Raw genomic sequence first — 23,180 nt, 5'->3', positions numbered from 1 at the left:
TATTAACTTTGCATTTTTCATTATGGAGGAGCTTTCATTGATATAATTTATATAACCAGCATGAGACCGTTTTTATATTTATTAAAAACACACTGAGCTTGTATTAATCTGTATTAGTTTCATGTATATATGTATTTTTAGTGAATGGATAATGGTAAAACTAATTTAGTTCCTCTGTGGAACGTACTCCTTTAAATCGTTCTAATCATCCCACATACATTCCTCGGAATAGTGCAAACAGCAGTGGTTATTTTGGAGTGAGTGTTACGAGTATAGCGTTCCTGGAAGATTTACAGAGTACATACAATTACCAGAAGATGGCAGCAGATGGACAGAAAATTCTCAGTGAATGTCTACAACCCAAGTTTTATTTTGTTAAGGTTTTATTTGTCACAACCTATTGTTTACTATAAAATACACGGAGTGGACTTTTGATCAGCCACTTCTTCCTGACTAGGGGTGGGCGTAAATCGTATTATGGGTGAAGTAATCTTGCAAAATTACCAAAACATATGCAAAATTACTCATAATTGCGCAAAATGCGACTTGCACTGGAAAAAATACCCCACCAATCTGTTCAGGTAAAATTCAACTTAAAAATGTAGTTTTGAGTTGGTTTCCAGTTGCTTGAATTCAAAGCACTGCTGCTCACGTTGGGATTTGCAGTCTTTCATTTAAAACCGAATGGTCCACTCAGGTAAAATAATCTACCTAAAATGTTTGTTGACCACCCAAATTAAAGGAACTGCTACTCACATTCAAAGGTCCAATGTTTAAGAAAATATCATGTGAGCCACGTGTGTCAAACAGCCCCTGTACTCCTCTGACTGCCTAGTTATCGGAATTTTCTGGGTTGGTGGGTTTCAAATTGTGGTGGCCGAGTCCAGGCCCAAAATACACAGCTACCTGCATTGCAAAAAAAAGTGTCAGATTTGAGTGGAAAGATTTTATTAGTACATGTAGCATTTTGTAGCCTTTCCCTTCATCGGCGCTAGGGCCAACCCCCAAGAGTGGGGTATCATTAGTGGAACAAGTGTGGAAGTTCTGGGTGGTTGTAAAGTTGTGGATCCACACAGCTTCTGGAACTTTCTTTCAAGGAATTGTAGGTGTAGGAGATTTGTGAATCCCTGAATCTTCCAGAACTTTCTCTCACAGGCATGTGAGTAATATGGGTGTTTTTAGCCAAGGTCTGAGCTTTGCAATGCCTCATGGTTAAGAAACCTCATGAGATCCACACAAATCAAACCAATGTGGACTTCCCTGGGTATCTGGTTTTCAGAAAAGTTTAAGTCTGGTTGGTTTCCCTGGTTGGCAGTGGAGACTGGACCCAAATTCCACACCTACTCACATCAGCAAACCAGCTGCCGACTTTGGAACTAGAGAGCTAGGTTCGAGTCTTGGTTCAACCTTCTGTGCCTCTGGGTAAATCACTTAATCTTCCTATGCCTGCAAAAAATGTTATCTTGTGTAATTTAATTTGGTTTTCATGTAAAATGTTCCAATACCTTTCGGCCAGGTCTGTGCTATGAGCCAAGTTGATGCTATATACAACTGCAAAAAACAATGTACAGAAAATAAGCCTCAGTCAGCCCTGTGTTTAGAAAAGCCCCAGCAGCTAAGGGCATCCTACACATTCCAGCAAGTCTCATCCTTGGCTTGAAGAACTATATCTACATCACACCCATCTTGATGGAACTCCACTGGTTCTCCTTGCTGTATCACACTATCTTCAAAACCAGTGTTGTCATTTAGATAGCAGTGACAAACACTACTCCCCCCTATCAGGCTGATAAGCTCACCATCTCCAGAGGTTCTCAGAATGTCATATGACTGGAGTAAAGTAAGCGAAAAAAATCAAAAAATTAGTAACAGGCTTTTTCCATCTATGCACCAGGAATCAGAAAACACATCTCTAGATCCCATCAAGATCAACCCTGCTCTCATTTAAAAAAATGCTGAAGATGCATCTCTTTAAAGAACACTGCCTTACCAATCAGTGCTTAATTTGACCAGGTGGTTTTTGGTGCTCGGCACCGCCACATAATTGTCAACACTGTGCTTGTGAGAGTCTGACACAAGGTGTCCCTGTCTGAGGAATTTAGAGAAGACCACAACAACAGTTTATTATAAATTCAATATACATAAACAATTACTGTTAGTGCTACCCAAGACATTCTTATAGCTTGGGGGGCCTGAAATAGTCCAAAATGTCACATTGGTAGGAGTGTGATGGTTAGTAGTTGTGTTGTTACTATCACTATTGTAGGGGCAATGTGAGGTGCAAGCTGCAGTGGCCTCCTGACGAGGGCCCTGGCACTTATGTTTTTTTTTTTTTACAAATTAAGCACTGCATAGCACAATAAACGTTCACTACTTTGAACATGGCTGCCATTTAATGAAGCACCGTTAAGGCAGAGAGCGGAAACAGCAATCCCTCATCCATCGGTACCGGCCGACACATATCAGATGACAGACTTAACAGCGGAAACCAGTGCGCTCTAGTTGATTTGACTTCTGACAACAGAGCTCAGCTGAAACCCGAATAATCTGAGTCAAGTTCCAAGAGGCTGCAGTGAGCGGTGGCCGCTAAGAAAAACAAGCATTGGCATAGGCAATAGGTCTCGCCTTTGGGACCTTATAAGTGTTTAGCCATGCAATAGTTGAAGTTGTTGCACCAAGGATATTGTGCTGCATAACTAAATACTTATAAGGTCCCAAAGGCAAGACCTATTGGCTATGCCAATGCTTGTTAAGCTTAGTCACAGGTTATTAGGATGTAAGTAAGATAAGAAGTTCAGCCCCACCAGGAGCAGCATCCTTGCTGCTCAGCCCACGCGCTCCAACTGTCTCTCTCTCAACCACACTAGGCCCTCCAGCATTCCACTACCTCATCATGCATTCAAACATTTCACACACATCACATTCCTGCTGGCTGAGCAGCAGGGAACAGGGAACTAAGGAAAAGGACGCATAATGAGAATTCAAGTCACAACACACCTGCTTCACATGGCCTTTGGCCTTTGTGCAATGAATCCTATATGTTTTTCCTCTGTGTGCTTGTGTCTTTTATGTTTGATTATTGTGGAAACTGGTGCTGTAAGTGCTTTGGTCTGTGTGCATGATCTATGTATGCCTAGGGCGCATGCGTGTTCACAATATACGCAAGCCAAAACTGTAGTGTATTTGTGTTAATTATGTAATTATTTTGAACTGTGTTTGTTACATTGAAGGGTTGTAAGTTAGAATGCAGCTCGACTGATCATCGGATTGGGAAGGCGGGCAGTCAGGCATTGGCCGATGGGCCGGTGCCTGAGGGTCACCAGTGGGCCGGTTTTTGTCAACCGGCCCCCAGAGACTTATTGTCTTCCCCACCAGGCCGCTGTAAGGGTGGTGCAGCATCATGGGCAGGGAGGCTCTGAGAGGGTAGCTTTCAGCAGTGTTGTTAGGCCATTATTGTTCTGTCCGTTGCAGACTTTATCTTGGCCTCCCATGGGACTGGCGCAGACGCCCAGAAGCAATGTCCCACTCCCCTGATGTGGGACATTATCACCTCGGCTACCTTGGAGCAGCAGCGGCTCTGTGCTTTTCTTCACCCCTCCCCTGCCAGGCAATCACCCTGAGGCTACAGTTTGCTGGGGAGAGTAAGTTAATGGCACTACTGAGGGCCTGTTATTGGCAACTCGGCCCCGGTGTCTCTCAGGCCTTGGTGGTTTGGAGGGTGGTGGGGGTGTATGTTTGCATAAACCTCACTGTGAAGCACCTTTCCCCAGAGACATACATTGAGATAATGTAATGTTAGGGTCAGATCTGCCGAATATGGAACTATGGAAATAGATTCGAGTCCCAGCCTCACCTCAGGATCCTGTGATTCTGGGCAAATGGCTTAATTGCCCAAGGCCTGAAATAAAAATGAATTTGATCTTCTGTAATGTAACTGGTGCGCATATAATTGCTGCCCTTTGGCAGAGTTTACGCTATATCAAGCTACAATTAAAAAAGCATAACCTTCTGTTTGCTCATGATTTAAGAATCTGCAAAGGCTGCAACTTAATAATGAGAGAGAATTGTTTATTCAATAACAAAAAAAGTCTGTATTCCTTCTTAGCATGGTTTTTCTTACTTTGTTTAGTTTTAACTATCATTAAAGAAGCTTTAAACCACATTTTAAACTGCTTTCATATTACGTTTCCTGTTTAAACCTTAAAGTACATATTGATCAAGCGAGAAAAAACAGCTTTAGGTGATTTTCTTCATTTTTGTACTGGCAAGGGCATTTAAAATACTGGTACTGCTGGTTAAAAAACGTCAGGTGGCAAACATAGCCGTGTCAACATAGCCATATCAGGAGTTGTGGCCTTTGGGCCACTTTATTTCACCACGCCCCCAGTGCTTCCAGCTTTAGAAATATACTTCTATATACTTTTCTGAAAATCAGCAGCATCAGGCAGCCAAAAAAGGAAAGGGATTGTTAGTAATGCACCCTGGAGGCTGAAGCTTGGCCGTCCTGTTACATTTCTGAATGCCAATCCTAACACTCATAGTCCACAAACCAGAAGGATGATCAGCTGCCAAAAATGTCCAGTGAGGGGGAGGGGAACAACTCATGCTAGAAACACTTTATAGTTCCGTAGCAGGAGAGAATTTAATAAGGTGAGTTTATTACCCTAGATTAGAACCGAATCAATAAAAGGAGACGGATGGCGAAACAGACCTATTAGCAATTTACCTAACCAGCTGAATACACGTTACATTTGATCTGTTTTCAGAACATAATCGGTACTTCTTGATGTAATGATCTAGAAACACGACTATCCCAGTAGAATGGGAGTTGTACATGGATCATTTGCTTTTAATTGTCGAAAAAATCTGCATCCATAGACTCCGCAGCGGATAGCACCACGTTAAGTGAAGCAGCACACTTGAAAAAAACTGACATTGGAGATGTATCATTTATTTTTAATTCTTAAAATAATTAGTTTTATCATTTTGTTCAGTAACTACTTAACTAGTCCTCCATGTGCTTTCTTTCTTTCGCATGATTTACATGATAGTCTTTCTTTAATCTCAAAATTTTTGACAGCTCTGAAATGGGCGTGGGTAATGAAAGAAGAGTGAGAGGCGATTGGTTGGAAGCTAGCCGCGTCGATCAAACGCAAAGGCAGTTATAAAAGTGTGCGAGTTGGCCGTCTAGCCCGGCTGTCATCGGCAGAGATCCAGAGCGCTTGTGATGTTGTGTGTGGATGCAGCAGCAGTTTAACTGTTGTGCAGCTTCGTAGAGTTTGTGAAACCCTCTGGCGCCTGCGACCAGGTTCGCAGCGTATCTCACTGTTACTTCACCTGGCAGGCTGAGAGTGTATCTTGTAATACCCCTTAGTGAACAACTGGCCGACCGAGGATACCTTTGAGGATGATAGCCAAGGGTCCAGCAATTGACATTGATCTGGGCACAGCCTACTCATGTGAGGGCGTCTTCCACCATGGCAAAGTGGAGATTATTGGCAATGACCAGGGCAACCGCACGACACCCAGCTATGTAGCCTTCACAGACACCGAGCGGCTGATAGGCGGTGCAGCAAACAAACACAAGCGCGTGCGGCAGTGAGGGGAGAGAGGAGGGGGCCTGCATGATTCCCTTGTGGGAGCGAGCAGTAAGGCGCGATAATTGATACCATATGGCGCCAGCTGCTCACTCCCACAAGGGAATCGCCAAACGTGCATGTGTTGTCCTTGAAGGCAATGGAACACGTGCACGTTTTTGGCTGAAAAGCCAAAGCGATCACTAAAGGTCTTTTGCCTAAGCAGCGCATGCTGCTTAGGCAAAGAGTGCGGCCTAGGAGGGGTGTGGAGATACTCTGCAATAGTTAGCCTTGGGCAGTGAAGGCGGAACCGAGGGTTCGCTTGTCTCCACGACTCCGGAGACTTCTAGAGGGAAGCTCTGATGGAGATGTCAGCACCCGGGATGCCTCGGGAGACGTGACTACAGAGGAGTGAACGAGGGCTGTGACGGCCCGTTCAGATATTCACTCTTGGACCCCTGGGGACATCGCAACAGAGTGTGCTGTGCCGGAGGTGAGGAACGGGCGGGGAACAGCGTCAGGCACGCCCACACACAATCTGCACCTGTGAGGAGAGCGGAGATCCCCAGCAATGGTGAGCCCTGGGTGGTGAAAGCGGAACTGGGGTTTGCTTGGCTCCACGGCTCCGGAAACGACTAGAGGGCAGCTCTGTAGGGGAAGGCGGCGCCCGGGAGGCCTCAAGTGATGCAGTGATAGAGGTGTGACTAAGGGCCTGATCAGGCCGTTTGGATAGCCGCTCTCGGACCCTCGGGGACGCCACGAGAGTGCACTTTGATGGAGGTGAGGAGGGGTAAGGAACAGCGCCGGGCATGCCCGCACACAACCTGTGCAACAGCGGGGCTTGAGAGACCGCAGAGAGGTAGGGACCCGTGACAATCTCTGCCCCCCAGCACTGGGACGAAATTGCAGACGCTGCACTTCCTCACAATTAATGGAACACGGCCGGGATCGGGACCTGGGAGGTTCCAGCATTCAGTGACACACCAGACTATGGGGGCACAGCATATAATATTTTAGATCCCAAAAGGGAAAGACCCATAGTAGCTATAGAACATATAGCAGAGGGAGCATCGGCACCAGCAATGTAGAAGGAGTGGGGATGGAGTCCCTTTGTGCATGAGCCTTTCACTAGGGGGTCTTCCCTCTCTTTCACCTCTCCTCAAGGGGTGGGGACAAAAGCTCAAGAGAACAGATTACACTGTTAAATAACACTGAAGAGACACCACTGAAGAAGCCTTCTGGAGGCCTTCCTCTCAAAGCTGGGATAGTTTGGAGGATATAGAACTGGCATAAGTACTGTGAGAGGAGATGGTGAAACCAAAAAGGTCAGGCCCTGTCAGGCTAACAAACTAGACAACTACAGGGTCCCGAGGCCTCCCTCAGCAGTAACTGGAGAAACAGTGGAGGAGCCCTCACTGGGAGCGATTATGGCAGCAATAGTGGATCTCAAAGGTACGCTAGAACCCAAAATAGACTTGGTGACCACAGAGGTCACTCTAATTAGAGCCGACCTACAGAAACTGACCGAAAAGGTCACAATGGCAGAGACTCATATACTTCAACTCCGGACCACGTCCAAATGCCTGGAGGCCCAGGTACAGCCCTTGAAGCAGCAAGCCAAGATCATGGAGGCCAAACTGGAAGATTGAAAAGGGAGTGCGAGAAGGAATAATATCCACATAGTGGGATTGCGGAGAGGGACAAGGGTCAGAGTGTGGACCTTTTCATAGAGGACTTTATTATAAATACGCTAAAACCAGTACGACTGTCCAAATTCTTTTCGATTGAAAGGACACATTGTGCGCCAATACCTCCACCCAAGCTTGGGCGCTCCCCCAAGGACAATAATAGCTAAACTCTTCAACTATCGAGATCGAGATGTGATACTCCAAGCTGCTAGGACAAAAAAGGAGACATATGCTTTGAAAAGATGCAAATCCGATTCTTTCCAGACTTTACATTGCACGTACAAAACAAGCATTGGCATAGCCAATAGGTCTCACCTTTGGGACCTTATACGTATTTGAATATGCTGCACAGTATCCTTGGTAAAACATCAACTGTTGCATGGCTAAACACTTATAATGTCCCAAAGGCAAGAACTATTGGCTATGCCAATGCTTTTTATGAAATGTCCTGGTTTTGGGATTTAAAATTCTGGTCACCCTACCGTTGCTTCTATTCCAGCCTAATTCATTCTGCTATCCCAAAACCACTCTGGAATGCTATGAGAAAGATAAGGGCACAACGCTAACCAATACCAGCCTCAGCTTTTGCATTGGTTTTCTTTGATTTTGTCCTTTCCAGTATACTCGCAGGCAGTTAGGCGCCGTGCACAAAGCTGGCCAAACCCAACATGTAGCCCGAGCATTGTCAGGCGTGATTACGCTCCCATCAGCCTCCACCAATCCATATTCAGATGTGTCAAGCTAGCGCCTGAGGCATAACAGCGGGCTGTTTAATTCTCAAGCCTGAGATCGGGACTACGTAAGCACGAAGGAATGGAAGCTAACAGCAATACAATTAAGCATGTCAGCTTTGTAAAGTTCGAAACGGCATCACATTTAAAGGGGGGCCACGCTGACAAATGGACTGGGCTGTCACCGCTCGCCCCACCCCGTGCTACTATGGACCTGATGTTAATGTTGTAATTGTGCTACTGTAACTATGTACAACAGTGTACTCACGCTACACTTTTTAACGAATATCCAGAGCGTTATATCACTGACATCAGGGAAAATATATTACAATACAGACTACACTTCACATGATGCTTATGGATGGGGTCATCTTATCAGAATCACTCGCTTCTGAAGCTGGGAACAGAGAACACCCCCGGTGGATGAAGATCCCGAACTTGGCTTCGTCATACCAGCTTGGGAGGGGTCTGGAGTCTAGAGATTCCCATGTAGGCTCGGAGCTGTCCCCACCGGCCAGCGAGGCCGAATGTAGCAGCTCAAGAAGAACCGCGGTAGGTGGAGGGATACACCGTTCAGATAAGCCCATTCAGACTGCAGCAGACATAGTTAGCGCCGGATCCCCATTGGTAGTGTCGAAATTTTTGTTGTGTCAGGTGCCCTCAGTTTTGTGTTCCTAGACTCGGGTCCGCTTCCTACCCTTGAGCGTGTTCCTCACATGACAACGTCAGGTGATGCGCAGTAAAGTTAGCAAGCGCGTGCCTCGCGCTGAAGGTAAAAAAAAAAAAAGACGAGAAGAGGGGGAGGCAGCAGGGGGAGGGGGAGAGGAGCAGGAGGGGGCCTGCACCTGTTTCCCTTGCGGGAACAAGCAGGAACCATCTGTTTGCAAGTTAATTGCAATCAGATGGTTTGAAAGTTCGCTTCCGCAAGGGAATTGCCAAACGTGCACGCGTTGCCATTCAAAGCAATGCAATGCGTGCATGTTTTTGGCAGCAAAACTGAATCGATTTCTAAATGTCTTTTCCTATGCAGCGCATGCGCGCTTCGTAGGGAAGACCTAAACAACGGAGAAGCTTTGAAGGCATAAAGCACAAATTGCAGGAAAGGGACATTAAATATATGACGCTCTTTCAGGCAGCACTCTGGATAATATCAGAGGGCAAAACTTGGCGTTTCACTACACCTGAGGAAGCATAGGAGTGGATAGATGGGTGGCGCACAGCCTCTCAGCATAGGGGCAGAGTAATAACCTACAGGTAGAATAAGTATGGGTCTTGTACAAGCTCGATTGCCTAAACCTAGTTAGAGCATCTTGGGCAACCCTCAGTAGTGTACTTAGTGAGTAGATTAATGGGGCAACAGGATCTTGGCAAGTCTGGAAGTTGGGGTAGAATTAGCTGATTCTGCAGGGTAGCACGGAGGGGGGAGGTGGAAAATAGTTGAGAAGCATGGTGTTTTAATTTCGAGGTTGATAGTTTTAGACTTAGTGCTGAAGTGAAATGGAGGAGGACCGCACACCAAGCAGTAGTGGATTTCCCAGAGACAGAGGGAGCTGTAGGAAACCAAGCAGGGAGGATGGTTCAACTCAGAAATGACCCAAGATAACAGAAGGAGAGATGTAAATATACAGTCCGGGAATGTAAATGACCTAAATGGTAGAATCAAGAGTTCAGTAGTATTGCAATTCATCAAAAGATGCACCCCAGACATTATCTTGCTACAAGAGACACATCTCCGGGGCAATCGATGTAGGACATTGAATCGCTTTGGCTACATACTGCAGGCACACTCATGGTATACCACTGGGTCAAGGGAGTTGAGAATCCTATGCAAGGCTTTGTTTCCTCTTCAGGTGAATGAGGTGTGGACAGACTCACTTGGGAGATACGCCGCACTGAGTTGCCACTGGGAAGGGAGACGGATTAGTCTCTGCTCTGTGTATGTCCCACTGAGGCTCCAAACAACTACATTTGATATGCTGGGCCGCAGACTTCTAGAACTCCCGGAAGGGTGCTTGATTATTGGGGGGATATGAATGACAAGGTCTGTACAGAACTTGATACGATAAGCATGTCCTCATGGGCAGGAAAATGGCCCATTGAGAGACTTTATGGGAGCCCTGGACCTCTGCGACATTTGGAGATGTCAGCACCCTACAGCCAAACAGTACACATACTTATCGGCAGCCCATGGTAGCCTGTCCAGACTGGATTACAGGCTTACACCAGTGGGGTCCTTAGGAAACTTTGTAGAGGCTACGCACATGGCCAGAGGGGTGTCAGACCATGCACCAGTTGAGGTAGCCCTAAGGGGCCCTAAGAGGGACTTTACCCTGCCCACTAGGATAGACCTGTGGCATCTCATGAACAAAAAATCGGATATTAGGAGGGGTATCGACCACTTCTTCATCAACAACGAGGGCTCAGTGAACTCTAGGATTACGCAATGGGAGGCATTTAATGTAGTGTTGTGGGGATCAGCACAGGCTGAGATTGGGACATCCAGGAAGGAGGTAAAGATTAAGGTGTGGATCTGGAGTCTAAGATATCCAATATAGACGCTAGTATAGCGGGAGAAGGGGATACAACACCAGATCTGTAGCACCAGCTCCAATTGTGAAAAAAATAGCTGAGAGAGCGACTGGAGGACAGTGTGAGGGTGCAAGCCTTAGCAACGCAGCACAAAATATATGATGTGGGTGACAAGGCCAGCAAGCTCCTAGCGTGGTTAGATAAAGGGAGAACAGGTAACAGATGGGTGCCAGAGATTATAGACACAGAAGGGAGGCATCACCGGTCTGGGGAGGAGACAGCAGAAGCATTTGCCACCGACTATGAGGAGCTATATACTTCAGAGACCAATAGAATGGAGGAGGTAGTTTAGATTTCCTCCGGGACATACAACTACTGAAGCTTACTAATGAAAAGATGGAAATGTTGGAGGGGGACCTGACTAGAGGAAAATGGGAACGCAACTCAATCCCTACAATCGTGAAAAGCGGTGTGTATTAACAGCCTACCTGTTGAAATCTTTAAAGGTATATGGAGTAAAATCTCATGTCACTTGTTGGGCATGGTAGAGGAGGCGGAAGAGATGAGTTCCCTGCCCCATGATCAGAGAACTGCATTGATAGTGGTAATTCCTAAAGAGGGGAAACTGCCGAAAAATTGTGGTTCCTACAGACCAAACTCTTTGCTCAACTATAAGGCAAAGCGATTGGCTAAGATCTTGGCTACACCCCTAAGTAAAGTAATTACAACCTTTGTACACCCAGATCACTAAGGATTTATGCCCATTTGGGGCACCAGACTCAACCTTAGAAGACTGTTTGGGGGTCCTCGACGCAAAGGGTGGAGGTAAGACAGAACCTGCGGCCCTTTTGTTCCTGGATGGCAGAATGGCATTCGACAGCAAGGAATGGGATTCTCTCTTCACTGTTCTGAGCCACCTAGGGTTTGGTAAGAGACTTATAGGCTGGGTGAAACTACTATATAGTCAACCCTTGGTGAGAGTACTTGTCAATGGCCTGGTGTCCAGAGAATTTCCCATGCAGAAGGGAGGAGGCAAGGTTGCTCCCTATCGCCCTTGTTGTTCACCCTAGCATTGGAGCTGCTGACGGCCTGGATAAGGCAAGACCCTTTGATTTGGGTAATCCTGGTGAGTGAGGAGTGGGAAGAACGAATCTCCCTGTATGCGGACAACATACTACTGTACGTCCTCAAGCCAAGGCAATCAGTAGATAGGATACTTCGGATTTTCCTTATCTTTGGAGATTACTAGGGATACAGAATTAACTGGGATAAGTCCCTGCTATTCCTGTTGATGGGATGGGTCCCCGAACTTACCACTAGATGCAAGGTCCTGGTGGAGATACAAGGTTTTAGGTACCTAGGAATACATGTGACCAAAGACCCATGGGACTTCTACCACAGAAATGTGGAGTAACAACTAGAGAGATTCACAAAAAATGCGCTGCGTTGGCAAACATTACCACTCACGCTAATGGCTGGAGCAGCCTTAAAATGATGACACTTCCTCGCCTCATATATGTTTTGCAAAACAGACTGTATGAGATCGCTAGGGGATTTTTTCAAAGAGTGTAGGTGGAACTACGCTTACTTATTTGGAGCGGAGGCGCCCCACACATAGCGCTGAGCAAATTGCAAATAGAGGTGTATGAAGGAGGCCTTTGCCATGCTAGATGTCAAAATGTACTATTGGGCCACACAATTGGTTACCGTAATCCACTGGATGATCGGGGACCGGCCTGACCCTGTGTGGAGGGTCGATAGGGTAGACATGGGGGAAAGAGGGTGCCTCCCCCTTTTGTATGACGCACAATGACTCAAAGAGCTGCAGACTCACACGAGAACAGTAGTAAAAGTGTGGAATGTAGCAAATAAATACCTGAGATGGGAAGGGAAACTCACAAAAATGACCCCACCCTGGGATTGTAGTTTACTTGGCCACGTGAAGGAGTTAAAGAACTTTGGCAAATGGAAACTTTTGGGACTGGAGTCGCTGGGGGACATATGTGGAGATCAGGCATACATTACTTTTAATACACTACAGCAGGAATCTGAAATGGGTAAAGGCGAGTGGTTGAAATATGTACAGTTGGGCCATGCCCTTAGGAAACATATCATGGAAGGGGAGGTACTAGAAGAGGTATCTCCCTTGGAGGCTCGTCTCTTAACTGCCCCCTGCCACTAAAGCGATATCATTAATATCCAGAAAGATAATAAACAACTCTCCAGACATGCTTGGACAGCTGAGTAAATCATTGGAGGGCGATCTAGGTACATTAGAAGAGGATGAATGGATGGAAGCGATACTGAGCCCAAGAGAGATAGCAATAAGATCCAGATTTAGGCTGGTCCAACTGAAAATCCTACAACGTTCATACTACTCTAAAAAGACTCTATACCGTATGGGTAAGACGGTGACAGGGCAGTGCCAGAGAGGCTGCGACCAGGAGGGGACATTCTACCATGTACTGTGGGATTACCCAATCATACAAGGCTACTGGCAGGGTACAGGGAGGATCATGGCCAGAGTGGTAGGAAGCGCGGTCCGATTAAACCCAGGTGGTTTCCTCTAAACATATCAGGTGAAGAAGCCTGGCCTATTTACGACAGAATCTGGCTGCAATGGTGGCAAAACAAAACGTAGCCAGATGCTGGGGGGGTGCCCCCCTCCCCAGGTAGCGGATTGGAAATCCAACATAGACTGGTGTAGCCTAGCGGAGATAACAGTAAACCTGTGATGGGGCTGTCCAAGGACATGGAGGAAGGTTTGGGGATACTGGCAAGATTACAGAGGGCTCTGGAGGGGAGGGGGGTGGCTGACGCTCGCCCTCGACTTCTTGCCACCCAGGGGGTCCTTACCACACACAGAACCTGTATAGGGAGATTACAGGACACTAGAAGCATAGACATTCTTACCTGGTGGTGAAAAAGGCAGATACAATTGAAAAAGAAATCTAGAATATTCCTAAAATGTATTTGTAATGATGACATCTTCTAAGTTTGCGGGGCTAAATTCTCTGTATTTAATCAAATACTGAATGTATCGTATAGTGGACGCATTGTTAATAAACCGATTAATAACATTTTCTTTTTTAAAAAAGAGTTCACTTCTTGTCCAAGAACCCATCTACCTCTTCAATCGTTTGTTGACTGTATATTAGCCTTTGACCTTGCACTGTTTGGCCTTCTGTTTGGTAAGTTTGCACCATACAAGAGACACCTACATGCACACCTAGATACATCGGATTGTGAGCTGGCCTTGCCTGCTCTCACAAGGCAAGTCATTGTGATGGCAGTAAAATATGCAGCAGCAAGGTTAAAACCAATGTTGCCTCTTTCACTGCAGTATTCGTCCCAATGCATGCAGGCCAATGCAGGAGTTCACAACTGCCCTGGTAGCAAACCTAGTCCACACTCTCTATCCGCGCCAGTTACTGTAATCCGTTATGGTTGCATCTTGTTTATGAAGAATGTACTCAGTTTCATTCTCAATGTTTTGGTGCTGAGGTCTAGTTACACATTAATCCGATTTAGATTTTTGACACCTGAATTTAGACCAGAGTGTTTGTCTCTGTGCAATGCAGCTCGAGTAATCAATACATTAAATCTTTTCAATGCAAATTGTGACCTAAATACAAGCATCACAAACCATGAATCACAATACCTTGTTTAACCTTTGTGTATTGTTATAAATTCAAAAACATTATAAAAACAAAACACATTCTGTGCCAGTTTCCTTTAATTAACTTTGATTACTTTCTCCTTAGTGCTATAATTATCGTATGTTCTTTCAGAAGCCTCAGTATTAAATGCTCAACACATCCAGGCTGCTAATGTTTGGCCACTTTGCTGATTACGGGTTTTCGCTCTCCGACTCATAATTAAATGTTTCCATTACAGAGCTAAAGATAAACCCTAAGGAGTTACCTACAGTACTTCATAAGCATTTAAGAAAAACAGACCAGTTAACCGAGCTCAAATATTGGATTTCTTTTAAACAATAAATTATGACTTAAAAGAAAGGGGAACTTCCGGGTACCGGATTACATCATTAGCTTTAGATACTGACTCCCAGACCTCGTCTTCCATGATCATGCATCCCCTGGTGCCACAGGAGTAGCTTATCCCCGCTTTGCATGCTAAGGGGGTCAGGCTAAAGTCCTGATGAGAGTTCTGACTGAGTTCCTACATCTTCTGATGAGTGTCGTCACTCAGGAGGGTGGACCACTCTCTGGTCTAAAGACTATTCTCAAGCTCCATTTGAGTACAGTGGTTTGGCTGAGCACAAGGACTACTTTTAAGAGAAATAGTAGTAGTGCATAGTGTAGTCACACATCAAATAAAGAACTTAAACATCCAAATGAAGAAGTAAGAGTATTTATGAACAATTACCAATAGCACATAGGAAATGTGACAAGATCAAATTTGAAAGGTATCTTTATTGATCATTCACCTTCTGAACTCCACCATGATTGTTTTGGTGGTGCTGCAGCACTCCCTGACCCCTACATACAGCTCCTATGGTGTGTCTACTGATGGAGACATTTTATTGACTATCCTGTATCCGCCTCCTACCCAGCTGGACATCAGACATTGTTTTCTTTCTCATCTCCCCGTTATGTTCCCCTCCCTTCATCAGTCTTGTTTTTTCTGTTTATTGTATGCACTAGCAACGGATGTAACTGTAATGTAACTGTAACTGATGTAACGCTGTAACTCTTCTTTATACTTATGTAAAGCGCTCTGATACCTCCGGGTCTTGCCAGTGCTATATAAAACTCAAATAAAACTCAAATAAATAAACACCCTTGCTAATAACACCTCTATCACGATCAAACCAGCAGCCTAAGGCGGGGCCATCGTGATCTTATCCACTGACGATTACGATAGGGAGTGCTTGGCGCAACTATCCAATCACCAGTATTATACCCTCATTGATCAAGACCCGACAGGGGTTTTAACCACTCGTATCACCTCCATGGTGTATACTGCTGGGACTGAGGGATGGATCAGCAAGAAAGAGGCGGACTTCCAGGTCAAGAAAGACCCTAAGGTCCCTTACTTCTACATACTACCCAAGATCCATAAAAATCGGATTCCCCACCCAGACACCCCATTGTCCCTGGGATTGATTCTTTACTCGAACCCCTCTCCAGGTTCTGCGACCACTTCCTCCAACCTGTGGTCCAGAAGACCCCATCATTCTTGCAGGGCACCAGGGACATCCTGAGACTTATCAATACCATTGATACTGATCAGGAGATCCAACTACTACTGGCACTCGATAGGGACATTCCACAGGGGGCTACACTTGAGGTGTGGAAGCAGCACTGCGGTCGGTTGATTGGGTCTCTTCCACACTGACCAGCTTCATTATGGAGTGTGCCTCTTTACCACGGACCCAAACTTTCGTTCAATTTAAAAGGCAGCTTTATCACCAAACACAGGGCACATCGATGGGGAGCACCTTCAAACCTAGCCTGGCCTGCCTGTACATGGCAGCCTTTGAGGCAAGGTGCATTTTCAACATCTCCAACCCATTCTCTCAGAACATACTCCTATGGCAAAGGTACATAGACGACATCTTGGTATTCTGGGAGGGGGATGCACAGACATGTAACGAGTTCTGTAGATGGGTGAACACTCTTAACCCGTACTTACACTTCACAATCACCATCTCTGACACTCGTATTACACTTCTGGACTTGGAGAGAACACTGATGGAGGGTAGATTACACACCACCATCCACAAAAAAACCAACTGACCGTAACAGTTTGTTACTGTATGGGAGACATCATCCAAAGGCTCTTAGGGACAACCTTCCGTTTGGGCAGTTCCAGCGCCTTAGGTGTAATTGCAGCACCACTCGGGATTATGATGATGTGGCATCACAACTCACACACAACCTAATACAAAGGGATTATCCGGTACATAGCATTAACATTGCCAGGAAGATGGCCAGGAAGAATAACAGGGAGGCCTTACTCGAGAAAATACCCAAAACTGAGGAGGACATACTGACCTGTGTGACGACATTCCCCCACATTCAAACAGGATTAAACAAATCATTAGAAATAACTGGGGTATCCTACAGACAGGAAACCTAGCACTGCCCCCTCCAAGGTTTACGTTTAAACGTACCCGAAACTTGAAGGACCTTTTGGTCCACACACATCCCCACCCTGGTCCACGCCACAATTACCAACCAACTTTATGGGGTCTACCTCCGATCACAGGTCACTCTGCATGTGGCTCGTGTTCTGTGGGCCCCCTTACAGAGAGAACCAAAGAACTACAGCTATCGCCCAATTTTAGATGGGTCCAAAGGTCACACACCAATTCCAATACCATTAATTGTATTTATACCAATACCTGCCCTTGTAAACAGATGTACATTGGCATGACAACCAGGGTAGTGAAGGTCAGGATTATGGAGCACCGAAGCAACATACGCAGCAACAGATTAACTACCAAACTCTGTCAACATTTCAGAGAGAAGGGACATGCACCTGATAGCTTAAGGTGGACAGTGATTGAGTCCCACCTCCATCTTAGCAAAAAGGGTCTCTTCAGGAGCGAGCAAAGCTAGATTTTAAGACTATCCTGTGACAGAGATGGGCTCAATGAGGATATTCCGTGGGGGAAGGTAAATAATTAGAGCCTCCCCCCACACTATTTGCCCTCTTGATTCCCGCGGCATGCAGTTGATATCACTGAATGTGGATACTAGCCATCACCAGCAGGGACTTGAACACAATCTACTTTGAACACAATCTACTTTGCCACAATAACTAAGCCTGGCTTCATACAGTCCCTGTCACCATGGCCATGTGGTCTCCCTCCTACACCTCTTAAGTGTTATAACTATCATGACATCCCATCAGGATTTATCACATGTATAGGTGTCAGGGTCTACATCCCAATCCTGGGAATTCACGTACTTGAAATCACTCCACTGCATGACCTGTGTGTCCCACTATGATTGTCTAACTTCGGCCTGCAGATCGATAATGTTGGTCAGTTGGGTACTTCCTTCATCCCTTTTTACATTGCTAATGGGGTTGGCATCCAGATTTCCAACGAGGGTGGGCACACTTTAGCACATACATGCACACGTGTGACCCATCCAATACAGTACCCACCTTTTAGATGCTATGCGCATTTCATGTTATAAGATGGCCGCCATAGCTCTAATCAATTGCTTTAAGCTTCTACCCCCTTCAAAGATGGCTGCTGTATATTTATCGACCTGTGGATGCCACATGCATTCCACGTTCTAAGATGGCCAACACCGTTTTAACCGGGACCTTGTAGCTTCAACCCCCATCAAAGATGGCCGTCACATGTCTCTCGACCTTCCACTTCTGTGCCATTTTCCTGCTACTTAAACCCACTGGCTTCACACACCTCGCTTCCTCCCAACGAGACAGAGCAAGGGATGGGTTCCAGGAAAACTGTAAGTAAGTGGTCCCCGCTGTTCTTTCCCCTTAGCCCCCCGCCACCCCGGTGCCAGAGACCTATGCCACTTTGACAGGATGCTCATCCTTGGGCAGTCTTCCATCTTTGCTTATGCCCATTGTGTTTTTATCTTCCCCCTTTCTCTCCTCAAAACCAGCATGGCGTTAACTTTTATAACAATGATTGCTCTGCCTAACTATTGATGATGTGTGACTTGAACTAGAATTGGGTGAGTTCCATTGCGCCATTTCCTACGGTGGTTGGTTACCATCAATGTCACCAGTATGTTTTGTATATGTCACGTGTGCCACAAGTCTGCTTATTATATTTGTCTGGCCATGCACCTCTTGAGTTGCACTAACCACTTGTGCATGTGTTTGTGGCATGTTGTTAATTTAAGTCTTGAGGCATTATGACTGTATGTGCATACATTATTTGTGTACCGTTGTTTTTCTCTCTCTGTTTTGAATCTCATTAGTTTGGTCCCATGATTTGTATTATTAAGGTACCTCATAGAAAGGTCATCAGAGTGATTGGTTAATTTTCTATAACCAACCACCCGTGTAGATAGTGCATCAAGATAGGTCCTGAAGAATTGCCGATTGATTTACACACATAGGGCAAAAAAAATGTTGACCATGACTACACACATATAGACACCTCCGACCATTATAATCGGCGGTATCCCTATTCTGGTTTTAATTGAGTCGAGTGGGCTCGCAGATTAAAATTCATTGAGGAGCACTAACTCGCCTCATTTTATTTCTCCTCACAACACCTCACATCTACAACACTAGGCCCCTCACACGCACCTCACCTATATGGCTTGGGAAAAAGATCTATGACAAAGAGCCCCTCATAAGGTGCCCGTCAGGCATTGCAGCACCAGCCTGGCGAGGAGCAAGCCCTATAATGAAGCATGACACCCAAATGGGTGTGTGAGGGCCCAACTTGAGAGACACCCACATTCCACTACTGAGTAAGGGTGTTGACCAACCTAGCCTCCTTCTCTTCATTCCCGACCCTACAGGAACTTCATACTCCTTCGGTGCTACCTTGAGGTGCTTGCCACACCGTGCACGGATTTACAGTAACTCCCATTTCTATATAGGAGCTTGTGATGGAGCCGGTTTCCGACCGCCGCACAAGCTCTCATAGGCAAATGGGAGTTTGCAACGACACCATGCGGCCCCATCGTAATTGTGTTTTCAGACCACCGACCAGATGTTGTCAGTTCCAAAACAGCAGAGATGTCGGTCAGAGGCAACTCCGGCCGGTATCATAATCAGTCGCCTAATGTTTTACCAAGCGAAAGAAAAGGCAACTCATCACTAACATTTATATGAATCCGTTAACCTCTATAATCATTCTATCATGGAAATACAAGAATGCTTGGTGAAAAAAAGGTTATGTTTTTTTATGTTTATCTCAAAGGAGGACTAGTGATAGTTATGAACTTAAAAAGCAAGTAAATCTTAACCAGCTTCGAACATAGAAACTGGTGTTCACAATTCTCTTTAGATGGCACTGTACACCTGCCAGATTATAATTTGGAAGATTAAAGGAGATCCGACATGTATTAGTCGGACTGTGGGCAGGGCCGGACTGCGACGGCAAACCAGCTGTGGCAGTTAAGTCAGACCGGCAGCAGGTGTTGTGGGAGGGTGTCACTGGTGGGAAACACTGCTGCTGCTTTTGGTACGGGGGACGATATTGCAGCACTGATGCAAAACCGCCCCCCCTATACCAAAAACAGCCTTCACCGGTCCAACAAAGGCCCCACCATTCAGACCCACAGGGGAACAAAATGCCTGGGGCCCGCTACGGCTATTCTGGTCCTGACTGTGAGGAAGAGGGGGATTGATTGCCTATAATGTCGATTTTAACATGAATACAACAATGAGAGAAAAAGCTGAATTTATTGAGCCTATCAAGAACAACACATTCTCCACATTTTATACTATGACTGACCTTTTCTGGGACACAAGGCCGGCCTGCACTCCACGACTGATTTGTAATTTGTGCAACTAATCCGGGCAGCAAAACAGAAAGTAGGGATCAAAAGTGAAAACCAGAATATCAACAGTTTTGCAGAGCTATGGAATAATGAAATAATGGATCCGACTACCCATGAAAAGAGTAAAACATTCCACTCAAGACAAGTGGAATTTGCAAGAGTCTAGCAGTTATTCAAGGAATACTTGCCCAAATATATTATATGAATAAGAAACATTAGCATTGTGTAAAATGCCCTTTGGTCATTTATATGGCCTTGCAGTGCTTTTGGTATCTTTGCGCCCGTTCCAAAGAGCTCTGGGATTTCGTTTTGTACCTCATTTTTAATTAATTAATTGACAAAAATGTAAATAGCAAAGTCATTAAAAGCAGGGACCAGAAGTGACAGTACCAATGTACAACTTCTTGAACTATTTCATGGGAAAAAATCAGGCAAGAAAAAACATACTGAGTGTGATGAAGGAAGAGATTCAGAGTCGTACCCTGATTTTTTATGAGGTCTCTAAACTTTACATTCTATTGCACCACACATCAATTGATGGTTTACCAATAGACTTCCATTTATTGACCAAAATGATCTATGTAAGTGGTAGTAACTATGGTATAAGGGCACTGGCGGTTGATATGATATTGTGTGTTGTGAACCCATCCAGGTTGAAGCCCCCTCCACACAAAATGATCAATAAGTGTAAAAAAAAAAGTGGATTAAAGTGGGTTTGAATAAGGGAAACCACTTCTTTCCAGTACCAGACCTCCATAAGATGTGAATCATGCACTTCTTAATTTTTGCACTTCTTAATTTTTGCTGGTGTTTTTGCCAGTGCTGAGAACTAAACTCGTTTTATTATTGTAGACCCTTTTTGATGATGGGTTGCAACACTGATACATGCATTTCTTCATTTTGTTCTCAAGTACTGTAGACTGGGCGAGGCTATAGACCGTCACTCACCATGCCACCACCTCACACCACACCATTTGGCTCCCACTCTAAAAGTAAAATTCCTGCAGACCTCGGATTCGGCACTTGTTCGCCTTAATCTGTGCGGAATAACCCCATCGGCTGAAAATTCAGTCAGGCAGGCTTAGTGGGTAGACTAGCACATGTGCACTCATTTCTCTTCCCCCCCTTTGTAAAGCTGAGTTAGATGCTTGGATCGGTCCCATCCTGGTATCCTCCTTGAATAAAAAATTGGTTCTAGTCCATGCACTACTGAGTTACAAATGTTTAAAAAGGTTATTCTGCTTATAGGTTGGAAGGTGCTCCTGGGGTATCGTTCTCTGGACAGAATGTGACGTTAAATTGAGTAGCACTCCCCCCCAAGGGGAATGTCCCCCTAGGCACCAACTGTATCCTAGACAGAGGATTTAAAAGCTTTTGAGTTCCTTTTTCTTCCATAGAAAAAATGACAATCGTTCAAATAAGGTAGGTTCATTTGATATATTTGTTGCCATTATTACATGAATTAACTTAATTCACAAGCTCCATAATACTTGAAATTGTGGCTTGATCAATCAAGAAGTTTTTCCACAATAATGATCTTCCCTTTAATTTTCCCAATGCATTTCGGGCGAGTTGCCCTTCATCAGGGGATGGGATCTATAAAGGTACATAAATTTGTATATTTATAGATACCACCCCCTGATGAAGAGCAACTCGCCCGAAATGCATTCGGAAAATTAAAGGGAAGATCATTATTGTGGAAACACGTCTTGATTGATCAAGCCACAATTTCAAGTATTATGGAGCTTGTTTGCTTTGTGAATGAAGTTAATTCATGTAACAACAGCAACAAATATATCAAATGAACCAACCTTATTTGAACGATTGACATTTTTTTCTGTGGAAGAAAAAGGAACTCAAAAGCATTTAAATCCTCTGTTGAGGATACAGTTGGTGCTTAGGGGGACATTCCCCTTAGGGAAGGCTACTCATTCCCCCTTGAACTGACAGCCCATCTTGGGAAATGGGATTTGTGGGGCGCTCAGTGTACCACCTCAGCTACAGGTTCAGACTAACCACTGTACTCAGTACAAAAGCAACAAACCGCATATTCCCGCTGTCATACACATATCCGAGAAGCAGCATAGGTCAGTGGTTCAGCCTAATCTGGTAACCAGCATTGCTTTGCTCAAGGACCTCAGTTGTTTCAGTCATAGTGAGTGACCAGACACCTGGCCAGGGCCGAAATGGCCGCAGCTGGCACCAGGCGTTTCCCCAGTGGGCAGAGAGGGTGGGGGACAAGCGTGGCACAAAGCTTTCCTTCCGCTAGCACCCCCCTGTCCCCACCCTCCGGGGACGGCCAAGCAATTTGCCATGGCCGGTTTCAGATCCCAGTCCAGCCCTGCACCTGGCACTGGCCAGACATGACACATTGGCATTGTGCACCCTACCCACAGCACAACAAGGGGTGTATATATCTCCATCAGGCCTCAGCCCCCACCACAAGATAATAATGTGATCCCATAAATATTTTTGACACAATGTCCATAATGTAGGGATGTGCTGAAGAGAATCATTGATTACAATTAAGGCTTTATGTTTCCTGTTTTTACTATTTTTTGCAAATAAATGCAGACACAAAACAATATATTTTCCTGTCTATTTTAATTTTTAAATGTGGATAAAATCAGAAATTAGGTTACTTTTTGAGTGATTCTAATGCTATCAGTCACGACTGCCATTCCAAAGTCAGAACTTTTTTCACAAAACCCAAATATATATGGATAAAAATACAGGTAAAATCTGCAAAAAACATAAATATGGATAAATACAGATGGAAATGTAAAAAATATAAATGCCTTAAACCCTGCAGCCCTAATTCAATCAGTGGGAGCATCACATATAGTGGATTTGTACTTGTATATATTATTTGTAGAGCACACGTACGCAGAAGCTCCAGGGCGCAAAATAAAAGAGAAGAATGTTACAGGTTAAAGGTATACGTTTTCAATATATTGCACAAGGGGAATAATGAGATTGACCCAATGTCGCTTGGGCCGCGGATGAAACCTAATTTGCAAAAATCACATGGGATATTTATAAGTGATGCATAGATAATACACTGGAGTCATTATGTACTAAAGAACTCGGGTAAAAAAGTACTTTTCTGATCACATTTGACTTTTTGCTTTAAAAAGCCAATAAAAACAATTGACACATAATATAGCCAGCTATTAAAGGCCC

At 45.0% G+C, this 23,180-nt stretch overlaps 1 protein-coding gene across 2 annotated transcripts in view; it reads right to left on the bottom strand.

The window, feature by feature from the left end:
• The window catches only part of ENPP3 (ectonucleotide pyrophosphatase/phosphodiesterase 3), a 709,442-nt gene that overhangs the window by 428,703 nt on the left and 257,559 nt on the right, over positions 1-23,180 (bottom strand). The gene's annotated exons all lie outside the window — the stretch shown is intronic.

Source organism: Lissotriton helveticus, chromosome 6, assembly GCF_964261635.1.
Source record: "Lissotriton helveticus chromosome 6, aLisHel1.1, whole genome shotgun sequence".
Taxonomy (NCBI): domain Eukaryota; kingdom Metazoa; phylum Chordata; class Amphibia; order Caudata; family Salamandridae; genus Lissotriton; species Lissotriton helveticus.
The sequence above is the reverse complement of the archived record's forward strand: the minus strand, read 5'-3'. Positions and strand labels throughout refer to the sequence as shown.